Source organism: Trichosurus vulpecula, chromosome 8 (genome assembly GCF_011100635.1).
Source record: "Trichosurus vulpecula isolate mTriVul1 chromosome 8, mTriVul1.pri, whole genome shotgun sequence".
Lineage (NCBI taxonomy): Eukaryota > Metazoa > Chordata > Mammalia > Diprotodontia > Phalangeridae > Trichosurus > Trichosurus vulpecula.
The window spans coordinates 72889435-72914558 of NC_050580.1; the positions used below are offsets into that span (position 1 = coordinate 72889435).

General features: G+C 40.3%; 1 protein-coding gene across 1 annotated transcript in view; it reads right to left on the reverse strand.

Moving 5' to 3' along the window:
- Positions 1-25124, reverse strand: part of LOC118829547 (rho GTPase-activating protein 22-like) — an 86689-nt gene that overhangs the window by 14133 nt on the left and 47432 nt on the right. The window lies entirely within an intron of this gene.

Sequence of the window (25124 nt, forward strand, 5' to 3'; positions counted from 1 at the left end):
TCAAGAAAGGCTTCATATAGAACATCATGTTTGATCTGAGTTTTGAAGAAAAGAAGGGATTCCTGTAATGGCAAGCAGAGTGGGACTTTTTGCTGTTTTTTTGTTTTGGAGTGTTTCTCAGCACTGAGAAAATCAAGTACCTTTCATTGAGCATTGCCTTTGTTTCAAGCAAAAATCTTTGATTGAATCAAAAGTCTTTGATGACTCGCTTGAGTCACATGAGTTTGAGTCACATGGTTGTGATGCCCTTTGACCCTAAAGAAGTGTATATATACTATGAGGTTAGCATTTTGCTTTGGGGACTCACTCATTGGAAGAGTGTTCCTGTGACTTGGCCAGATGAGACTCTAGGTAGCTGTTAAGGTAACCTTCCCCCACTTTGAAAACCCAGATGTTGGTGCCACTCCTCTGGTAAGTATATGTGTTGCTATGGTCAGATGGTTAGAAGCCTATCTGTTGATATGTGTTTTTTTTTCTATTTGTAACTTCTGTTTGTATTTGCTCTGAAGTTCAGGGTGCTGACTTTTCCCCCTGAACTAACTGAATGATCTATGTATGTTTAATTAAAGTGAGATTGTAAACCCCTTCAAGTTGCTTTCCTTAGAAAAGCAGATCAAAGATCCCGTGCTAGCAGCCCTACCGTGTGCTGGTGTTATTAGTTTTACACAGCCACAGTAGCGGCAAGTGGCTTTGTTGTTACACCACGAGACAGAAGTGAAGAGGGAGTTAGTTCCAGGCATGGTGGACAGCCAGTCCAAAAGCAGGGAGAGGGGAGAGAACCACCAGGAAGGCCAGTCTGGTGTTGCTTTATATTACAGCCAAAGTTGCTTCTGATCTATCACAATCCACTTTACAAACATGGTACCCATTAATTGCTTTTGTTGTTTAGCATTTTCAGCCATGTCCAACTCTTCGTGACTCCATTTGAGGTTTTCTTAGATAGATACTGGAGTAGTTTGCCATTTCCTTCTCCAGCTCATTTTGCAGATAAGGAAACTGAGGCAAACAATGTTAAGTGACTTGCCCAAGGTCACACAGCTAGTTGAGCTCAGGTCTTCCTGATTCCAGGCCTGGTGCTCTATCCACTGTGCCACCTAGATGCCCATTGTGCCTAAAAATCTGATGTTGCCTGTGCTTTCGAATAAAAAGAAAATCTTGTTAACTAGCTAAGTTTCGAATGCTTGTCATTTCTTTTACTCCCTTGGCCTGAGGTCCCAAACTAACTTTCCTGGTTTTCTTAGGGTTTTCTGAATCTGGAAATCAGGACTGGAGTAATAGTATTTAGGTCTTTACTTATTCCCAGGGTTTGCCTTGAGTTCTTCCATACCTGAGTCTCTCTAACCTCCCCTCCTGAAGTTCTTCATTTGTCATCAAGCCTGGCAGCAGACTGTCTGGAGGACCAGCCTCCTAAAATTCTCTTAACAAGCTGTAACATGAGATCTTCCACAGGCCAACATCATGAGCCACTGTAAACTAGTTTATGAAAGGCATCCTTCAAGCTCCATTATCTCCTGAACGACTCTGGTGGGGTCTGCTGATGATAAATCTCCCTGAGGCATCGGCTCACAGAATCTGAGGCTATACCACTTGAGAGGGTGGTATAAACAACCTAGGCTGGAGATCAGATCAATGGCAAGAAGATAAACTCAGCTTTGCCCCACCCCCCTACTCTCCTTTCAACACAGGTTTAAAATCATGGCCCATTACTGTCCAAAATGCAGATATTTTTAAAAGGCATTTTAGCAGGCTGCAACAGATGTGTCCAGGACTGAGCTGTTTTCTTCCCTGCAGGAGCTGGAACGAATTATTTCTTCAGTGTGTTTTTTTTCAGGGCCCAGTTCAAGCTCTGTCTCCGTCGTGAGGTCTTTCTTGACAACTACAGCCCACAATGATTTCCCCTTCTCTGAATTTCAACTGTATTTCTTATGCCCTGAAATTATCAGTACCCTGAATTTGGCTCTCTATTATATCTTGCTTTGTGTGGATTTGTCAGTCCAACAGATCCATAACTAGGCAGGGGCAGAATAATGGGGAATTTACCTTAGGGTACCAGATTTTTGTATGTGTTCCATTGTTTTTTTAGTAATGTCTGATTCTTCATGACCCTATCTGGGGTTTTCTTGGCAAAGATACTAGAATGGTTTGCTATTTTCTTTTCTTTTAGCTTATTTTACAGGTGAGGAAACTGAAGCAAAGGGGGTTAAGTGACTTGCCCAGGGTCACACAGCTAGTAAGTGTCTGAAATCACATTTGAACTCAGGTCTTCTTGATGCCAAGCCTGGCACTCTATCCACTGTGCCACCTAGCTGGGGAATACTAAAAGCTCTTCTAGCCTTTGGGCACAATGGGATGAGCTCATCTCCCTACTCTGCTGGTCCTCTGGGATCTTTGGCTATGGTCTCTACCGTGTCCAAGCATTTCTGTTTTCCTACCATGGGGCAATTTCATGAATCCCTCCCTCCCTTCCTCACAGTTTAAACAAATATTTCTCTTTCATGTTGCTTGCCCTGGGTGCAAATATTCTGAATTATAGCTCTGCCCTCTAACAAAAGAAGCTCTTAAGATTATAGATTTATAGATCCATTGTTCTTTCTAGTATCTTTACCCCGGGTCTGATGATGAACTTACTGAAGGTGGCTATGTGTTCTCTTACTGTCTCCTCATTTATCACGTTTCAACTCCCCACCGACCATTTTTGATTCTAGCTCTCCCAGTCTGAACATTATTCTCCTTAGTTAAGAAGATAGCAGCAAAATGAGTTGAATGGTTCAATTTTTTCATGATTGCCCATTATCACTTTTCCTTCCTATCCCACTCAACGGTCTTACTGCTTCTTCAGAAGGTGGATCACAGAATTGTACGTAGCTAGAAGAGACTTTGGGGACTGTTGACTAAAACCTCCTTAGATGAGAATACTTAGGCTCAGCAAAGTTAAATGACTTGTGTAGGGTCACACAGCAATAAAGGAGGTGGGGAAGGGAACAAATATTAATCAAACTCCTATATGCCAGACACAGTGCTAAGGATTTTATAAATATTATTTCATCTGAACCTAACAACAATTTTGGGAGGTAAGTGCTGTTATTATCCTTAACTTATAGTTGAGGAAATGAAGGTAGGCAGAGATTCAATGACTTAGTCAAGTTCACACTATTAAGTGTCCAAGGTGGTGGATTAATCCAGATTTTCCTCACTCCAAGTCCAAGGCCTTCCTAATATACCACCTTCTATTTGGATGGCCACTATAAGCCCTTTGCTGATTGGTTGATTCCTCCTAGGATTATTAGGCAATTTGATCCAAGGATCAGTGGATGACAACACAGTCATTCAATGTCATTTAACTTTGCTGTTATTTGCTGGGGGCAATCCAAAGACAAAGAGCAGAGTTTAGGCAAGGAAGTTTGGTTCAAAGTTGAGGTAAGAAGCTTGAGGTGAAGTATCTAGGGTGATACAAATCAGGCATCAGTATTCAGGCAGGGGTCATTCTTTCTTTTCTTAGTGAGATGAGTAGAACGGTGCAGTTTGCTCTCTGTAGCTGGGTACAATGGGATGAAGCTAGCTGACTCACATGGGAATCCAGATTAGGACACTAGTCATCATAGTATCACTTTCAAAGCAGCCTAGCTCATCAGCCAGAAGGGAGACATGAACAAAAGAGTGAATGAATGAGTGAGTGAGTGAAAAAAGTACATATTAATCACCTACTAGGTAGGTGCCAGGCACTGTGTAGGGTGCTGGGGGATACAAATAAACAATGAGATGGTCCCTTTCGTCAAAGAATTTATTTTCTCTTGGGGGCTAAACAACATATATAGGAGAGTGGTAGACAGGGAAGAAAGTTTGCTCTGGGCTGTCACAGAGATGTTGAGTGGAGCCTTGGGGAAATCCATTTTTGCCCGCTTTCCAGAAGCAATGGTAATATTGACTTTATTATTGTCCCTAACGCAAGGGAGGGGGGCACATATCATCTTACACTGAGCATAGCAAAAGAAATGCATCATTTTCAATCCATTCACCAATAAAAGAATTGATTGCTAGCAGCTTCATACTTTCATTACAGCCTATGAAGAACACAAAGGTTTTGGTGGATTATTGAACAGAAAGTTCTGTATGAGTTAGTAGCCTGGTGTGACAGCCAAGAAAAGAAAAGCAATCTTAGGATGTCATTAGGATACCCAGATGACAGGAAGTGACAGTCCCATTGTATTCTGTCCTGAGCAGACCACACCTGGTTTATTAAGTCCAGCCTGCTTTTAGGAAGGACATTGATAAGCTGAAACTTTTCAAGAAGAGGGTAAACAGAGTGAGGTGAGGGGCTAGAGACTGAGCTGAACAAGAATTGATTGATGACACTGGGCATGTGGAGCCTAGAAAAGAGAAGACTTGGGATAGAGAAGGGAAAGCTTATTGCTGCCTTTATTTATCTGGATGGCTAAAATGTTGAAGAGCAATTCAGGAGAGCAGAACTTGTGGCCTTCAGGCCACATGTGGTCCTTGAGGTCCTCAAGTGCGGCCCTTTGACTGAATCCAAACTTCACAGAACAAATCCCCTTAATAAGAGGATTTGTTCTGTAAAACTTGGACTCAATCTAAAGGCTAACCCAAGGATCTAGAAGGCCACATCTGGCCCCCAGGCCATAGGTTCTCTACTCCTGGATTAGATGTTTCCATTTTATCCTGGTAGGTGGAACTAGGACAAATGTGGTGGGAGTTGTTTGGGTTATCTCCACATAAGGAAAAAGAAAAAAACCTCTATTGAATTGGAGTTGTCCCAAAATTGAATGGACTCTTTTCAAGGGCAGAGGGTTCCCCATCACTGAAGGTCTTAAAACAGAGTCTAGATAGTCACTTGTCAGAAATTTCATAGGTGAGATTCTTTCATTTAGTAGGGTTAGGCCAAATGACTTCTGAATGTCTCTGTTAACTCTAAGATTATACATTTTGATGAACCATATTCTGCCAATTTACTGTAGTATTTAAAGGCACAAAATATGTCAAAAAATGTGATTTGTCAAATCAGCTAACATATATGTCTGTCTATCTGTCTGTCTGTCTCTCTCTCTCCATTTATCAAGTGCCTCCTATGTGCCAGGCACAGTGCTAAGCAGTGGGGATACAAAAAGAAGCAAATAACAGTTTCTGATCTCAAGGAGCTCACGAACTGATGCTATACATCCATGTGTATGTAAAAACACATTTATATGAATATATTGCTGATCCTATCCCAATGCCGTTTCATTCATTTTCTGCTTGTTAATTGCTTAGTGATTTACCATTTGGCCTTCCATCTATTACTGCAAATAAACTATGGCCTATTGAAAAACAAAAGTCTTATCTTTCACAAATGGAAAGTATTTAAACGACATAAGCAAATATACGTGTCTGTTTAAATTAGCACACTTAAAAAGAATCTCAGAGCCAGAGAAGCTGAAACGGGATATGTACTTTCTAGAAGAATAATAGGTGGCATTTTTATAAAGCTCCCTCTAAGTTTGAAAAGTACAAGAGAATATAGTATATACTAACAGAAATATTGTTTTAAGAACAACTTTGAGTGACTAAGTCATTTTGACTATTATAATATGCAAATTAACTACAAAGGATTTTTGGAGGACGATGCTATCTACATCCAGAGAAAGAACTGATAAATGTATAGAATTATTTTATGTACACATACATACACACTACACACACACATATGGATATACACACATATTTGTGTCTAATGGTAGCCATCTCAGGGGTAGGGGGGAGGGAGAAGAATAAAAAGAAATTTACAATAAAAAGAAATTACGATGATTTCATTATATATTTAAAAGAAATAGTAAGTTGTATATAATAGATTTGCAATTTCATGCACAATAATCTTTTTTATTCTATTATCTTATAGAAGTATGCGTTTTACTTCAGAAATTAAAAATAACATAAATAAAATTTTAAAAAAAGAAAAGTATTTTACATACATTATTTTGTATGAGACTTCCAACAGCCCTGAGAGGTTGGTCCTGGGATCATGGATTTAAACTTGGAAGGAACCTCAGAGATCATTTAATCCAATTGAGGATCATCTTACATACGAAGAAACTGAGGCTTGGGAAGTTTGAGTGACTTGTCAAGTTGCGACTGATTGTAAATTTCAGAAGTAGAATTCGAACCCAGGTCCTCTGGGTCAAGAGGCCAATGCTTTTTCTACATATATTATATAATATTCACCTCCTCTATCATTATTCCCATGCTCCACCCCAGTCTATGATTTCTTCAGTGCAGGGAACTTCCAGAGTAGAACAGCAATGAACTCATATGAGGCAGATACGATTGCAGGTTTTGGACCAACCTGTGATTTCACTGGTATAGGAAACTCCTATCAGTTGCCTTGGGCACTGAGAGTTTAAGTTGACCATCCTCATGCAGCCAGTATGTGTAGAAGGCGGGACTAGAACCCAAGTGTTCTTGACCTCTCTAACCACTACTCCACACTGACTCTCAGGTATAAAATAGGGGAAATAGATCCCCTTTGTTATATTGCTATAATTTAACCATTAAAGTCCCACTGCTATTTTTTATTGAGGCATTGAGGTGACCCTGGGTTCTTGAAACCCATGCCAATGGAAAGCTCTGGTTGGTCCCACCTGAGCAAAGGCATTGATTCTGGACTTAGTTAAGGACTGTGTGTCTGTCATCTGGGGTGCAGCCTCACTAAATTCAGAAAGACTTATCAATAGAATAGCCACAAGGGGAAGAATGCTTTGAATATTTCAGCTCTCAAAGATCTCATAACAGGATTGATTGTAGGTATCCAGACATCTCTTGAAGACTTCTAGTAAACGAAAACCAACTATAACTCAATGTAGCCCATTTGATTTTTGAATAGCTCTAATTGAGAGGCAGGACTGTGGAGTAGAAAGAATCTTAGGTGAAGTCAGGAAAGACCTGAATTTGAATCTCACCTCCAACATTTATAAGCTCTGTTACCACAAATACATCAATGTTTCTGAATCTCAGTTTCCTTATGGCGTGGCTGTGAGAATCTCACGGGAATATATCTAAAGTGCGTTGTTAATCTTAAAATTAATTTTAGATGTTTTTCCTTATGTGGAGCCAAAATCGACCTCTTTTTCACTCCCACCCATTGCTCCTAGTTCTGTCTTTTCAGGCAAAGCAGAACAAGTCTAATCTTTATTTTAAAACTTGCCCATCAAATATTTGAAGACATCTATCAAATCCCACCCCCCCCAACCTCTACCATCACCATCACCACTTACTAAGTTCCTTCTCTGCACAAAGCACTGTGTGGCTGCATAACATACCAAAGACTTCAAAGAAGGAAAGCACATATATGAGAAAATACAAAATGTATACAAAAGAATTTCAAGGGGGTGAGGGAGAGGGAAGGAGGGAGAGAGGGGGAGGGAGGGAGAAAAAAGAGGGAGAGAGAGAGACAGAGAGAGAGAGGGAGAGAGAGAGAGAGAGAGAGAGAGTGAGAGAGAGAGTGAGAGAGAGAGAGAGAGAGCGAGTGAGAGAGAGAGAGAGAGAAGGCTAACAGCAGGGGGAAATGTTGCAGTAATCAGGAAATGTGGAATCATGTAGGAGGTGGCACCTGCTCTGAGATCTGAAGGAGTCTAGGGACTCCATAAGGCAGATGTCAGGAGGGGATGTGTTCCAAATTTTCTCTTCCTCAGACTAAAGAGTTCATTCCATGCACCTTACTGCTTCTTCAGAATTATTTTTAAAAATAATTTTTTTGGTGATTTTGAACTTGACAAACAACCAATATAACATTTCCATGCAAAAACAAAAAGAAGATTGTATGTGAAACCACAAATCTCTTTGTTTTATTAAAAATGGTTCATAATAAATCCATAGGATCCTAGATTTAAAGCTAGAAAAAACCTCAGAGAACATCTTGTCTAATTCCTTCATTATACAGATTAGGAAACTGAGGCACAGAAAGATTAAATGACTTGCCCAGTCACATAAATGGTAAATATCAGACATGGGATTTAAACCAAGATCTTCCTAATGCAAGGTCCAGCATTCCATTTTCCATGCCAAGCCATCCCACTCATCTGTGTCTCCTTCTGAACTTCCTTTTGTCCTACTTTGTACATTTTAACCAATGCTTCAATAATTCTTTTTTTTCACTCCACTACTCCTAACCACTCTTCCCTCTCCTAAGTCCTCCCCAAATTTAAAATAAAAGAAAACAAAGCAAAAACCTTCCTAAATTACAAATAAGCAGAGTCAAGCAAAACAAAGGCATATATTAAATCCCTCATGTTACAGATACGCACACTGAGGCCCAGAGAGAAGTGATTTGTCCAAGGTCAGACAGCTAATAAATGCCACAACTTGGATTTGAATCCTTGTGTTAGTGCTGCAAATCAGATATGCCTTTGACTAGACCACAGGGAACTCATTAGAAAACAAGCCCTTTGAAAACCACTTACCTTGAAATCTTGCATGTAGCTAGCAAAACAGCAACTGCACACCCCTTAGTGGCCCCCCAAATACTTGCTGACTGACAACTTAACAATACAATCGATATTCACAAATAAATACTCAGAGAATTCCAAATAGGCTAGAAATCCCAGTAGAGAAAGGGTTCACATTCCTATAGGGCATGGTGGAAGAATGAGATTCTATGTGGCTGGGAGCTCCATGAGGGCAGGGGCCATGTCACATTTAGGATATACATCATCTTTCTCACTTAGCAGAGTATTCTGCCCAAAACATGTCCGTAGTCAATGTTCATGGAGTTTTGAACTTTTCATTCAATGTATCTTTGACCTGTACCAGCCATCTCATACATGAAGCAATGTGTCATTGAATTTGTTCAAAGGAGATGGAAGGCACAGGTAGCAACCAAGAAATCAATCCATAACAATAGCCAAAGCAAGTTTTACTCTAAAGCACTGACACAATTGAAATGTTTCTGTGGGGGAATCTGTGAAATTGGAATTTTTTTTCTTGTATGGAAATCACAGATCCTAATACCATACTTGTGAGATAAGCTGCCTAAAGATAAATGACACATCAAGGATATGTGGTTTCATCCATGTGTATTCTTCTCCCCCTGATGCAGACCACAATCCTATCCTTGTTTCCACATATGGTCATGAATTGTGGTTGGAAGGAGCCGTCACATGGAGATTAAGCCTTTGGGGGAAATCTGTCTCTCTGATCTTAGCTAGGATAGGTCTCAGAGCAAAGGCAATTGTTCAATACAATAAAGCTGGGGCTTTAACCTGGCCAACTTTAACTTTCTGGACAAAGGTGACCCTCCTTGGCCACCACTCCCTATGTGTGTTGTCTCCTCTTATTAGAATGTAAAATCCTAAAGGGCTCAGACTGTTTTTGTTTCTGTATTTGTATCTCCAACCCTTCCAATTCATGCTTGGAAAATAACAAGTGCTTAATAGATGCTTATTCATTCATTCATTCATAGCTCATTATTCACTCACAGAATCTTAGAACCCAAAGTCACCTCCATTCCCTGAGGAAGCAATTCATGAGGACTTTAGTGGAAGAGAAATGAACAATGATTTTTGAATGTCTCTAAACCAGGAATTTTTTTGTGTGTGTGTGTGTCATGGACTCTGGTGAAGCCTGCCTCAGGATAATGGACCCTGCCTCAAGATAATGCTTTTACATATTTGAAGGGTTGCTCAATTTCACTTAGAAGTTCATGAAAACAAATATACATTTTTCTCATCCAAGTCCACAGACCCTCCAAAATCGGTCTGTGGGTCTATGTATTCCATGTTAGGACACCTTCTTTAAACACAAGATCACTTTCCCCTGAGTATGTTATTCACTTGAAGTTCCAATGGAGTTCAGTTCCAATTTTGTGATGACAGAATCTTTCCATCCTAGACAGTTAGAGCTCAAAAGGACCTTAGATGTCATCTAATCACAGAATAGAAAACCAAACCCATCTTCATTTTATAGATGAGGAAACCAAAGCCCAGAGAAGTTAACAAATGGCTAACAAGTAGAAAGTCAAAAGTCAATTTGCTGGCAAGTAAAAGATCAAAAGTCCAATGGCTAATACATGGCAGAGCTAAGACTAGAACACAAATATCCAAGCTCCAAGTCATTCTATCAATGGCTACCAAACATTTTTGATCACACAACTGTGTGGTAGGTACCGTATAAGATACCAGCATCCAAATACCCCCCCCACAAAAGTCCTTGCCATCGGTGACCTCAGATTCAACCAGCACATATACAATCAGCGTACATATGTGAGTATAAACAAAGTAATTTTGAGGGAGGGCAGGCACTGGAAACTGGGTGGGGGAACTGTGTAGGAAAGACTAGTAGAAGATAATGCTTGAGCTGAGTTCTGAAGGAAACAAATGATTCTATGAAGTGGATGGAGGTGAATTGGGATGGCATTCCAGGAAGGGAAAACAGCTAGTGCAAAAGTACAGAGACGGGAGATGAAGTGTTGTGAGTGAAGACAACTTTGGCTGGAATATAGAGTGTAGAAAGGGGAGCAATATGTAATAAAGCTGGAAAAGTAGGTTGAGACCAGGCTGTAAAAGATTTCAAGTGACAAATAGAGTAGTTTATACTTGGTCTTAGAGGCAAAAGATCTGTGATTTCCATACAAGAAAAAAAATTCCAAGTAGTTTCACAGATTCCCCCATAGAAACATTACAATTGCGTCAATGCTTTAGAGTAAACCTTGCTGTTGCCGTCCTTATGGGTTGATTTCTTAGTTGCTACCTGCGCCTTCCATCTCCTTTGAACATACTTATTAGTTTAATTAGTAAGGAAGTAACATGATAAGACAAAACTTTAGGGGAAAATGATAACACTCTATTACACCATATTGTAGCCTTAGTAGATTTAATGTGTGACAAGATTCATCATTAAAAAGAATCAGCTTTCCTCATGAACAAGAAGTTCAAATGCAGCCCGAAAACTTATTAAGAGTTGACGTGGGGGTTACTAGGTGGCACAATGGATAGAGCACTGGCCCTGGAGTCAGGAGGGCCTGAGTTCAAATCCAACCTCAGATACTTACTACCTGTGTGACCATGGGCAAGTCACTTAACCCTGATTGTCTCCCCTCAAAAAAAAAAGAGTTGAGGTGAGGATGTGGCAGGGAGGGCAAGGTAGAATAGTAGAAATTCAGGGACCTGAGTCAAAGTTAAGCATTCTATACTTATGCCCCAGACATGAAGGTCTGATATCAAGGATAGAGGCAGCAATAGTTGCAGAGGGTTGTGGTAGACCAGTGCTCCCAGCATTCACCCTTGGTCTGTAGGGCACCAAGAACAAGGATGCTATATTCTCTAACATGAGTAATATATGTGCCTATACTGTGATGTATTAGTAATATATAGTATATGTAATGTATACATGCATGATACAATATAACATATATATTCATAATATTAATGCATATCTTAGACTCAGCATGGAATAGTAGATTTGGAGCCAGAAAGACCTATTTCAATTCCCATCTCTAAGTCCTAACCTCTCAGCATGCTAATTAACTCTCTAAGACCATAAATTGCAGAGAATTGGTACATAAGTTTTCTTCTCATCAGGAGTTTCCCAATACAAATGGAATAATAGGTCCAGACCATCATATCTTAATTCTAGAAGAAATATTCCAGACGGAAGTAGGAAAAGGATGGGAAGGTAGAAAAGGAATGATGACTGGGGGATGTTGTATATCATAATTGAGTTCTGAGGTGTTATGGGAGGTCTAAGGGGAAAAATCATCAAATGGAGGTGAGAAGATCAGAGCAGACTTCTTATTAAGAGGTGGCATTTGAATTGGACTTCAAAAGATTGGTACAAATACAGAAGCAAAGAACAGGAGGGACAATATCCTAGATGTAGGGAATGGCAGTCATGAGTAAATGTATAGGGTAGGAAAATACTGGGCCTTGGGGGACATTTTGGTCCAAATATAAAGCTTGTGGAGAAGAGTAATATGAAATCAGATTGGCAAGGTCAGAGGGCACTAGATTGAGAAGGGCCTTGAATGCCATGCAGAAAAGTTTGAACTTTACTTGGTAGGTGATAGGGAACCACTGAAAAATTTTTGCTCACAGAGGAGTGATATAGCAAAAGGAAACTGAGTCTGAATTACATATTGATAATCAAAGTTTTTGCTTTCCATCTTCTGCCACTTGCTAGGGGTATGACCTTGGAGGAGTCAGTTCCCCTCTATGGACCTGTCTCTTTACCTGTAAGATGAGCGAATTAGACTAGATGGAATCAAAGGTCTCCTTCTAGCTTCAAAATTCCTCAACTCTGAAAAGGACTGTTTTCTTTCTTGTTATGGATAATACTATTACCGCAGCTGACTTGTGTGTGAATTAGATTTAAGTGAGGCAGAGCTGCACAAAGTTGTCAGCCTCTCTCCTCCAGAGTTGTTGAAGTCCAGTAGCAAGACGGACATTGGGATGACTGGTGCTGGTCCAGGATGCAGCGGCGGACCTTGGCATCTTTGCTGCCTGACCAAGCTCCACAGCGCCTGCATCAGCCACCTTCATGACATTGGAATAAAATTATTCTCATTCAGCCATTCTTCTATGGGAAGTCATTCCCCTAACTCATCAACGGGTTTTGGGCTTGTCAGTTACCCTCAACCTGGTTTAGCCCATTGACTGCGATGTTTTAATGGGGCATAGCCGCTATACATGCTACAGCTTCTTGGAGCAACAGGTAAGAGTTGAATGATTGTCTGGTCACCAAAGATGGAAGAGCAGCTCTGAAAAAGTCTTGGCAAGCCCTCCCACCAGAGGGGCTAGTCCTCCCTGAATACACCATGTACCCCCAAATGAGGATAGCAATCATGATTAAAATGAGAATAATACTCATACCTGCCTCACAGGGTTGTTGGGAGGATCAAATAAGATGTACTTCACAAACTTTATAAAAATATAAATGCATGCTAACGTCATTGTTGGCTGATTCTAAAGCAAGAAAGCAAATTTGGTCTCACTGAGTATCGTTGAAATTCAGTAGGATGAATCTCATGACTGGAACTTTGCTATAGACAGGTCTATTCTTATTTAAAAGAAACAGAATAAATAAAAGGAGGCAGAGTATACAAAAAAAAAAGATCTAATTATGTGTGAGAAAATCCAGGAACTCAATCTGGAGGGCAGGGGAGGAGGGTGGAGAGCATTTAGGTGGAGATCAACAGTCATGGTGTTCTGGGAATACGCTACAGATCATTTGGACAGAAGTAAAAGGATGAGTTCAGGGTAGGGAGGGGAATGACAAACAAGGCCAGGGAGTCAGGCTAGAGTGGTGATTAGGAATTTCAAATATCTAGATACATGCTGCAGCTGCCTACGTGATAAGTTGACTTGCTTAATGATGATAATGATAAAAGTGGAGGAAGCACAGGTGGCTCAAATTTTGGATCTGATTCTGACTAACATAGAAGAAATTGGTGGCTGGAATAGGAAACATAGGAACTTTGGGAGGAAGTGACTATTCCATGTTAGAATTGGTGATAGAGAGGAGTAGAAAACTAGGTATAGTATGACATGCACGTTAGATTTGGGGAGCAAATTTCCAAGACTTCAGAGGAAGAGTAGACGAGATTGCATGGCTAAAATTCAACAGAGGAATTCACTAGGAAAAGAAAAAAAAAAGATTGTGAATCATCTGCAAAGCCTTACATATTATCTCATTTGATATTTAAAACAACCCTAGGTTATTTTATTGATTTTTAAATTGATATTTAGATTTTTTTGTTGTTTGATATTTAAAACAACCTTAAGTAAGGTGGGTGTTATTATTATCTTCATTTTACAAAGGAAGCAACTGAGGCTGAGCAAGATACAGTGACTTGCCTAGGGTCACCGAGCTAGTAAGTATCTGAGGCAGGATTTGAATTCAGGTCTTTCTTATTCCAAGACCAGAGCTCTAACCATTACGTCTCCACAGAACCCAATTAATTCCACAAGGATTTCAATATTGCTATGGAGGTCTTGTCTTTCTTCACTTCAACATCTGCTGAGTCATTTAGAAGCAGCGAGGGCATGCACAGTTCAAATATTCAATCCTCTTCATCTAGTGCTATTTTAAAAAATTACTTCTGAATATAAATTTGAGAGACAGAATCCTGTTGCCTCAGGGTAGCTTACAGCAGCAAGGGAGGTAATTAGTCACGTGTTCTCTCTAGGAAGGGACGTACTGCTGACAAATGAGTGCTCCCAGGAAATACAAAGGATTTTGCTGCAGGAGGCAGGGGATGTGTTTGGAGGTGGATAACACCTGAGTTCTTGGGCTTCAGAAAAATATGAAAACTAAGGGCAAGTACATTAAGGAGGAATGATCTGCTACTGGGAAGCAGCTGGTCAGATTTCCAAGGCTCTCACAGTCCCAAACGTGTGACTTAGGCCCACATGTTTACAATCCATGTCTGGGCCATCGCCAGTCATCTTGACTTTCATCTTGCCACTGGACTCTGATGACTCTGGAGGAGAGAGAGAGGCATCTGATGATTTTACAAAGCTCTGCTTCACTTAGATCCAATTGATGGGCAAGTCACCCTCATGATGTCACTGGTCCTCTGAGAATGAAGGATGGACAACAAACAACAATCCATGCTCCCACAAAGGTCATAGGAATGCCTCCTAGGCACCAGGTCACCTGGCAAGCACTGGAATTGGAATTCCTTAATGGGGACCCGTATTGCCCAGACAATCCATATTTCCATGAACAATCCTTGGAATTCTTCCCTGTACCACCAACTTTCACACACACACACACACACACACACAAACACACACACAAACACAAACACACACACACAAACACACACACACACAAACACACACACACAACACAACACACACACACACACATGCACACACACGCACACACAAACACACACACACACACACACACACACACACACGCACACACACACACATCTTTACCTCTCTTTACTCATTTGAATATCTGAAAACCACTGTGGCCCTACAGCTAAAGAGAGCTCACTCCATTTTGTCCTTATACAGGAACTATTTCCATTCTGTCTTTCTATACCCGGGAGCTAACAAAGTAAATGCATAATAAATGTTTGTTGGTGGATTGATCAGAATCGTAGACTTCTAGTTGGAAGGGACCTCAGAGGTCATTTAATCTAGGATGGGGATCCTTACAGGACCTGGAATTTCTTTGGTTTAGGGAGCATCCTTAGAAGGAGCACTCTATCAATGGGAGTAAGCACCTTCTCAACCATCTACATTCTGTGAGATTTGCCTAGAGTGCCGAAAGGTTAATTAATAGCTCACATTTATATAGCTCTTTAAAGTTTACAAGGCACTGTATTCATTTTTTCTTAATTGATCCTTGCAACATTCTGGGGAAATAAGTGACTTGTCATACAGCCAATATATGTCAGAGATGCTGCTTGAACTCAGGTCTTTGTGACTCTAAGACCAGCTTTCTATCCGGTATCCCACACTGCCTTTACCTCCCTACAAACTCATATCCCTGAAAGATATAGCCAGATATTCTGTGACTGGTGTCTGAGCAATGGGGGCATGATTGTTATTTTTTAGTCCTTTTCAGTCATGTCTCACTCTTTGTGGTCCCATTTGGGGCTTTCTTGGCAAAGATACTGGAGTGCTTTGCCATTTCCTTCTCCAGCTCATTTTACAGTTTAAGTGACTTGCCCAGGGTCACACAGGTAGGAAATGCCTGAGGTGATTTGAACTCAGGTCTTCTTGTCTCAGGGTCTGGCACTCTATTCACTGCTCCACTTAGCTGCCCTGGGGCGCAGATTGTTTTGAAAGACCTGGGAGAAGGATTAGACTTGTTTTGTTTGGCTTCAGAGGGCAGAGCCGGGAGAATTGAGTAGAATTTGCCAAGAGATAGGCTTCATGTCAGGAAAAATCTCCTAACAATTAGAGGCATCCCAAAGCAAAATGGGCTGCATCGGGAGGTGGCGGGTTGCTCCTTCACTGGAGATATTGAAGCAGAGGACAATAACAGTAACAATAATATAGTTGCTAGCATTTGAATTTCTCAAATTATTCTAACCTGGAGCATATTTTTTTTATAAATATGGCTATAGATAACTTAGATTTCTTCCTTAGAAAACTACCAGTTGATATCATTTGACCATTTATCAATTGGACAGTGGCTCCCATTTTTATGAATTTCTTTTTTTTTTTTTGGAGGGGGGGACGGCAGGGCACTTGGGGTTAAGTGACTTGCCCAAGGTCGCACTGCTTAGTAAGTGTGTCAAGTGTTTGATTTGAACTCAGGTCCTCCTGACTCTAGGGCTGGTGCTCTACTCCACCTAGCTGCCCCCTATTTTTATAAATTTCAATCAGTTCCTTATATATCTTGGAAATTAGACTCTTATTAGAGATATTCACAGAAAATATTTTCTCCTATCACCTGCTTCTCTTTTAATCTTATCTGAATTGGTTTTTTTTAATTGTAATTGTATGCAATCAAAATTTTTGTATTTTACCTTCTGCAATCCTTTGTGTTCCTTGTTTAGTCACAGACTTTCCCCTAGCCTTAAATCTGAGAGGCAATTTCTTCCTTGCTCCTTTATTTTTTTTATTATGTCACTTTTATGTCTAAGTCATTTACCCATTTGGAGCTTATCTTGGCATATGGTGTGAGATATTGGTCTAGATATAGTCTCTGCTAGACTCCTTTCCCGTTTTCTTAGCAATTTTGGTTGAACAGTGGGTTCTTATCCACTGGCTGGGATCTTGGGCTTGTTGAAAACTTGAATTTTTTCCCTAATGATTAGAATTATTAAACAAGTTGCAACATGGTGTGGTGAGTGTGACCTTGGTCAAGTCACTTAACTTCTCTTGACCCCAAGTTCTCACTTGTAAATGTAGATGCTTTTGAAAGTCCCTTCCAGCTCTAAATGTGTGGTCTCATCATCCTATGAGTTGATGGTGAGTCTATGACCTCCTCATATCTGGAAGTGTTCATGTAGAGGTTGTCCCATTACCTTACAGGAATGATGGAGAAGGGATTCATGCTTCAGTCTTAATAGCATGGATTGAGTGGTGGTGGAGGAGTCATGATGTACTGAGTTTATATCTGGCTACTACATGATCACAGGTGTCCATGGACCACAGGTCCACTAACTGTGGATATACCCCAAGGTCTTTCCTGGGCTCTCTTCTCCCTCTACACACTCTCTGTTGGTAATCTCATTAGCTCCTTTGGGTTCATTATACTCTCTATGCAAATGACCCCCTCACCTATATAAACACACATGTGTGTATGCATCCATTCTTATATGCATGTGTCTATTTATACATACATATACATGATGCCTCAGTCAAAAAAATTTAGCCCACTGCAAAACAATTTCAGCCCCCATCAATCACCTTAATCAAAACCCCAGCTTCCATAAGAAACTGAATTTTCATTCTCTTCCTTATAGGTAAATGTGATGGATCGTTGCCGGTTCTCTACCCTGGGCTTCTACCAGCTATCTCCATTCTGGCTGGTGTGCACATTTTTCCAAGCATTGAATCAGAATTCCTTTCCAGAGACCCATTTTTGGGGACCCTCTCACGTACCTCCTGGCTTCTAGCTGTGCTTTTCCTCTCACTGACAGTCACTGAGGCTTCGTTCTTAATAAGGTGTGTGACTTTCATTCCACTGTGGAATCCTTTCTACTTATCTTTCATGTTCCAGAATCTAAAAACTAATTGAGGTTTTCATGGTTTTAAGAGGGGGAGAAAATAGCTTAAGCCAACAGGAAACACATTTTCCTGGAGGTGACTGAGATCAGATTCTCCACTTGCCTCCATTTGATGAGACCACACTGTCCCAGGCATTTTCCCCTTTCCATCCATCCCCCTTCCTATATCTCTTCCATCTCATTTTCCTGGGCCAATCATGGCAAACGAGATTAAAGGAACAACAAAAATGTTAGGATATTGATCAGTGGTCACATTTTGGGTCCTTAACACTTACCTTCCATAATAAAAAGAGCTTATACTTACATAGTAGTTAGAAATTTGTAGTGTAGCATAGCTGGTTTGGGGTCATGAAGACCTGGTTTCAAGGCCCACCTTTGAGTCATCCTGACTGTGTGACTTTGGGCAAGTCACTCAACCATCCAACACTGTGGGGCCATCAGTACAGGGAATTTCTTCAGTGGGAGTTACTCATACCAATGAAATAACAAGACTAGTTATTAAAAAAAAAGAATGTTGCAGAGTATTCTCCATCCATTATTTTAATGAAGTCTCACCTTTGTGAGGAAACTGTTTCAAGTATTCCAACTCTCATTTTTACCAATGAGGAAACTGAGGATCAGAAACTCGGTCATTGTTACACAGGTCATAAACGTCAGAGGTGGTATTTTCTGATTCCAAGTCTAATACTCTACCCTTTATATCATGCCATCTCTGTTTATCAGAATAAGTGAGTGAAATATTGATTAAAAGCACCCTGATGCCAGAAATTGTGTTAAGCTCTGGGTATGCAAATACAAAAAGAGAGACAGTCTAGGGACTGGTGTATGTTCTAATGGCCCTTGCCATTAGACAACACATATGATGGAGGAGTGATGGTGAGAGAAGATAATTCTTTGGTCTGGGTGGCAACAAAAATTGTGTGATGTGGATTACGAGAGATGACATAGTGACAGGAGATTCTAGTCCTGGGAATTGAGGGACATATCTCATTTCTTCCCAGGTCTATGACTCACTCCACTTCTACTGGAATTTGTGGTATTAATCACAGGGCAGATTGATGAACAGATAGGTGCCTGGTCCACAAGCTGATACTCCCCAGGTGAAGTGATACAGAGTGAAGTGAGCAGAACTAGGAAGCTAATTTACACATTAACAACATTGTAAAGATGGACAACTTTACAAGACTTAAGAACTGTGACCAAAGCAATGACTACCTTTGATGGCCAAGGAATGATAATGAAGGCATGCTGCCAACCTCCTGAGAGGGAGGTGATAAACTCAAGATGCCTTTCTGAACTTGGCCAATGTAGGAATTTACTTTGTTTGACTATGAATAATTGAATAATTGTTATGAGGGCTTAGTTCTTCCTTATTTTTTTCCAGGAAGGGGGTGGGAGGAAAAGAAAATAAATGTTTGTTAAGTGTAAATAAATTTTTAAACTAAAAAAAATTGTCAAGGGGCAAAAATAATAACAGCTTGGATTTATATATCACCTTAAGGTCTGCAAAGCATTTTACATGTGTTTTCTTATTTCTTCTTCACAACTATGGTAAGTAGGTGCTATGATTATCTTTATTTTATAGAAAAGGAAGCTGAGTCTGAGAGAGGTTAAGCGACTTACCTAGGGTCACATGGCTAGTAAGTGTGTGAGGCAGAATTTGAACCCAGGTTTTTCTGATTCCAAGTCCTGCACTCTATCCACTGTACTATTTAACTGGCCCTCAAATCAGTGATTCATTCTGTCATATTTTTTGTCTTTTTCTTACTTCCCTTTTCTGTCAGTGTACGGGAAGCTAGACTTGGGGCCTGGTTTGTAACCCTTAATTGCTTTTATTAGATGGGGTTAACGATAGTATATCAGTGGCATCAGTAAGCTCAACAAAAGGAACTGGGTGAGCATGCTTAGCCTGGAGAAGAGGAGGCTCAAGTAAAACATGAGAGCTGTCTAAGTATTTAAAGGGCTGTCACATGAAGATCTGGGCAGTGAGGTGGTGCCATAGTGCACAGAGCGCAGGCCCTGGAGTCAGGAAGATACATCTTCCTGAGTTCAAATCTGGCCACACTTGATGTGTGACCCTGGGCAAGTCACGCCACCCTGTTTGCCTCAGTTTCCTCATCTGCAAAATGAGTTGGAGAAGGAAATGGCAAACCACTCTAGTGTCTTTGCCAAGAAAACCCCAAATGGGCTCACAAAGAATTAAACATGAATGAAAAATGGCTCAATGACATTGAAAATCAGGATGGGCAAGGGTGGTGGGGGGAAACTCCCTATTTCACGAGTTTGGTAAGATGTAAAGTAGAGAGATTTACTGATGTAGGGCAGGGATGAGTGGGGCGTGAGAGAGATCTATGCGTTTTACTTTTTTTGTCCTCTCTTGCCCCCTTCATACTTTGGTTCTGGAACTTCTTGCTTCCAGGTTCAGTGTGGAGTGTTTGGTAATCAGTTATGCAAATCATAGCCTGAATCCCTGTCAGAACAGCTTTCTCTATATAGACAAGTCACAAATTGAACAGGAATGCATTAATAAATAAAAATAATACAAATAACAAAGTAGATGTTATGCAATTGATCTGTTCTTTCCACAACTCTTCTCCACCTCAAACAAATGGATACATTCTCTTACTCGTTCCATGAGGATTATAATCTAATCTAGGGGTGTGGAACCTGCATCCTTGAGGCCACATGTGACTCTCTAGGTCCTCAAGTGCAGCCCTTTGACTGAATCCAAACTTCATAGAACAAATCCACTTAATAAAAGGATTTGTTCTGTGAAACTTGGACTCAGTCAAAAGGCAGCATCCAGGGACCTACAAGTCCACATGTGGCCTAGAGGACACAGGCTCCCCACCCCTGATCTAATCTCTCCTTGATCTTCAAAGCACATTGGGGAGAAATTCTAACACATGGCCCAGTTGGTTTAAAAGAGAAAAAGGTTAGGGTTCAGTTCCTTCTGCTAGGGAAGACTCTCAAGGACAGGTCACTGGAAATTTGGGGATATCCCCTGTTTCTGTCTCTGAGGTAGTCAGGATTCCATAGACACATGGTGGTATCATTTCACCACATGCCACCCTCCCATCTCTCTGTTCAGACTTCAGCTCCAACTTGCCTCCTCATTGCTACTGATGACTCACCTGCATTAACTCCACTTTTTAAACCCCACAGATTCCCCATCAAAGTCCTAAACTGATGATACTGATGGAAAGCTTCCTGATAAATGGAATCCAGGAAATAGTTTCTGATAAGTCATGCTGTCTGGGAGATAAAGAGCAGAAATATTACCCTCATTTCTCAGATGCAGAGATAGAGACACAAAAAAGTTAACTGACTTGCCCAGGCTCCCTTTATGGGCAACGGAGTCCAGGGAACTTTTCTCCTGTGCCAGGCCCACCAAAACAACTATTACAAAAATATGCGTCTGGAATCCAGCCTTTGTAGAGAGCGCCCCAAGTATTAGTATGGCTTAATACCTTGAGAAACAGAAAAAGTCAGCGCCAGTAGCTAACATCAAGAACAAGGGAGACTGTTGTCCAGTAGCTCTAGGACATGTCTGTCATCTCAGCTCATGAGAGAAGAGCTAAGGGCACAGAATCAAAGCCAGAATGAATTCTAGAAGAAAAGCCAGTGCTGGGGGTAGAACAGGAAGAACCAACCATAGTTATCTGGTTGGCGTGGGGGATGGGGAGAAAGGCACTGACATATATCAGCTATGTGTACAGAGGACAGCGCTAGAGGGGGAGGCTATTATAATCCTTATTTTATAGATAAAGAAATGAAATCAAACTGAGACTAAGTGACTTGCCCAGGGTCACACTCCTAGTTAATGTCAGGATTTGATCTCAGGTCTTCCCAACTTCAAGCCCAACTTTTTATCTATTATACCACCCACCAGCCTCAATAGAATAATTCTGTTACTCTGTGAAGGAGTTAGGGTGTGTAGGAGTAGAGACTTTATCGGGCTCATGAACAGCTTTTCTAAGGCAAGGAATCCCATAAAAAGCATTTAATTGGCTTACTGCAGGGGAAAGTCCTATCCCCTGATCCGAAAAGGTCAACTGAGGGCTAGAGAAGTATATACAGGAAGACTCAATTCTTATTCTTGTTTTATCTACTATTCTTAATTTAGCCTAATCCTTGGTGAGAGAGCTATAAGAATTTTCAATTAATCAACATGCATTTATTAAACCCTTTGCATAATCACTTGGATAATGGCTTGGATTAGCTTTGTGTACTGGATAGAGGGCCAATTTTAGAAACGGAAAGGCCTGGATTCAAGTCCTGATTCTGACACATACTGGCTGTGTTATTCTGAGTAAGTCACTCAACCACTGAATGGTCCAAGGCCATAAATTAAAGCAAATGAGCTGACTTTCATGGATAAAGGAATTTCCACACCAGAGAGTTTCCCAAATCACAAATCCAGACAAAAAAATAACTTGCATGTATGATTACAATAATCCACATTTTTCAGTTGGGGAAACTGATACAAAGGAGTTAACCAGCTTTCTCAAGGTCACACAACTAGTTAAGTGTCTGCCTTGAAATATGAACTCAGGCTTTCTGACCCTAAAGCCAGAGCACCCCACCCCCACCCCACTGAATTCTGAGGTAATGGTCTGGTAGAGGCAAGTCAGTAAGAGGAAAGGAGGAAGGTTAGCCCATCCCACACAGCCGCTCCCTCAAAAAAAGAGGCCAAGTTCTCTGTAGTTGGTGCTTAGTATAACAATCCATAAAGACCTTTGTAATTTGCCAACTTTGACATTTATCTATTATTTCACACATGTCTGAGGGAAGAAGACATTCCCTCAGTTCTGTTCTTACCCGTGCCCCCCCTCCCCCACCAAGATGTGCTATCTGAGGAAATAGGAGAAAGGCCTGGCAAAGGCAGTGAGGCAGGAATCTGGATCTTCTCCCTCAGGGGACAGACATGGGGGCTATGAGAACTCAGATATTCCTTTTGTAAAGTCCTTCCTCCATCTTGCCAGGTAATGGCATACAAGTTACTTGTCTTTTCCATATTTCAGATCTCCCATCTCAGAAATAAAGCTCGATATAATGGCCCTTGTCATCTGCCTGACCCTCCTCGCTGGAGAGATGACAAAGTCAACATAAAAAGGACTTTGGAATTGAAGTCTAGTCTACAGGCAGAGTTATTATTCTCATTTATCAACCTTTTTAAGCAGTTAGCAGAACTACCAGACCTACTTCCTTCTGACAATTACAACTGCTAACACAGGCCTTCTGATGGGAAGATTCCAACCACATGGATATTTTTAGTTATTGTGAACAGCAATCACTGTAAATTTTTCCAGGAACCAGACATCTAGAATTAGTCCATTACAAGTAATTATGTACAATTATGTAGAAATTAGGTTTGTTTTCCACCAGCAAAGCTGCAGGACAGAGAGTACATATCATAAAGTAATGGGATTAATTTGACAAATGGCAGCCCTCAAATCCTGACACTGTTTAGTGATCCAGCAATAACAGTGTTGTTTTGCCAGGAAGGGGAAATCATGATACTCTACAAGAAAAATTACTGTACAAGGTCACTTGACCCAGACTGAGTCCATTATCCGACAGAACATCCATCTAGAAGAAGACACTAAATTCATCCTAATGATACCACCTTCCTTTTAAACAGAACTTTACAAAGTACATCCAGATACACCATCTCATCTGATCTCTGATAAAACAGGTAGGACCAGAGCTCTCATGCCCATTTTATAGATGAGAAAAGCAAGACAAGACTTAGAAGCATTATAAGACATCACCAAGATCACAGTGCTAAGTTAGTGACAGAGCTGGAATGAGAAGCCAGGTCATCAAACCCCTCGATTGGTTCTCTTCCACCTTCACCATGGTTTTTCCTTTACTCTGAATTCCTAGAACTCATTTGTGGAGATCTTATGAGGACCAGGATCATGAAAACATCAGATGGTAGATTTAGAAAAGGAAGTGCCCTGAAAGGTCATGTGATTCACACCTTTAATTTACAAATGAGAGCAGAAAAGCCTGGCCCAAGATCACAGGTAGTGAGTGGCAGATCTGGAATTACAACTCGGGTCATCGACTCCAAGTCCAGGGATGTTTACAATGTTTTGGCTGACTGTTAGGGTTCAGAGACAATAATTAATCTAGTAAAAAGTTTTTTTTTAATATCTGAGCACCCCTATTTTAGAAACGAGGAATCTGATGCTCAGAGAAGGTGACTTGCCTACAATTGTACCACTAGAATTTTGACCAAGGTCTACTGAATTCAGGTGTAGTATTCTTTTGACAAAAATCACACTGCAACCCCAGTCATCTGAAGAAGGCGGCATGGACAGTATTTAAATAAAATGTATGCCCAGTTCGAATTTTGATTTGGCATTTATAGTTATGGTTAGAAATGTGAGCATTTGTGCTGTTGTAACCACCAGTTGGCATTAGTGATGTGTCATATGAACTAACTACTTGCATTATGTGAAAAAGCATGATGAAAAGTGAAAGAAATTGGTTGAGTATCAGAATGTAAATTGATCTTTAAGTATTACTAGAAAATGGAAAATTACTGAGGTGCAGCCCTTGGTGACATGGAAAGCCAGCATGAATCTCTAAAACATGCAGATGCTTCTAGGAGTAGGTATCTGGGACCTCCTTTCTCTGGAGCAATGATTCTCCAACTATGGCCAGAGGACCCTTGGGGGTCCCAAAGAACCTTTCAAGAAATCTGAGAGAGCAAATCTATTTTCATAATAATATTAAGACATTTTCATTTCTTTTTTCTCTAAAAAATGTTTAATTTATGGAATAAAACAAGCATTTCCATAACATAATATAATAAAAAAGATGATTGTACATGAAACTACAGATCCATTATGCACAACTGCCTATTCCTTTTAAGTATACAATAAAGTTATCATGTAAATTTCTTTTTTTCCTTTCCCTCCTATCCTAGAGATAGCTACCATTAGACATAAACATATATGTATATATGTGTGTAACACATACATAATATATATATATAAACACAAATATATACACATACACATATATACACAAATAAATATGTATGTAAAATCCTTCTATATATACTTCTATGTATCAGTTCTTTCTTTGGCTGCAGATAGTATCTTCCTTCATAGGTCTTTTGTACTTAATTTGGGTATTTATCATAGTCAAAATGACTTAATCACTCAGAGTTGTTCTTAAAACCATTTTAATTTCTAATAGGCAAATATCAATAGCTGTAATCAATATCAACAAAAGCTCTTGGAGCAGAGAGTCCTCTTCAGTTTTTAAGTGTTGAGATCAAGTTTTTGAGTTTTAAGTTTTTGAGATCAAAAAGTTTGAAAACTTCTGCTCTTGAGGATGAAAATAATAAAGTGGAAATAAAGAAGCATTAGATTTAAGTTCCTTCAGGGCAGGGATTGTCTTTTGCTTCCTTTTGTATAGCTTAGCACAG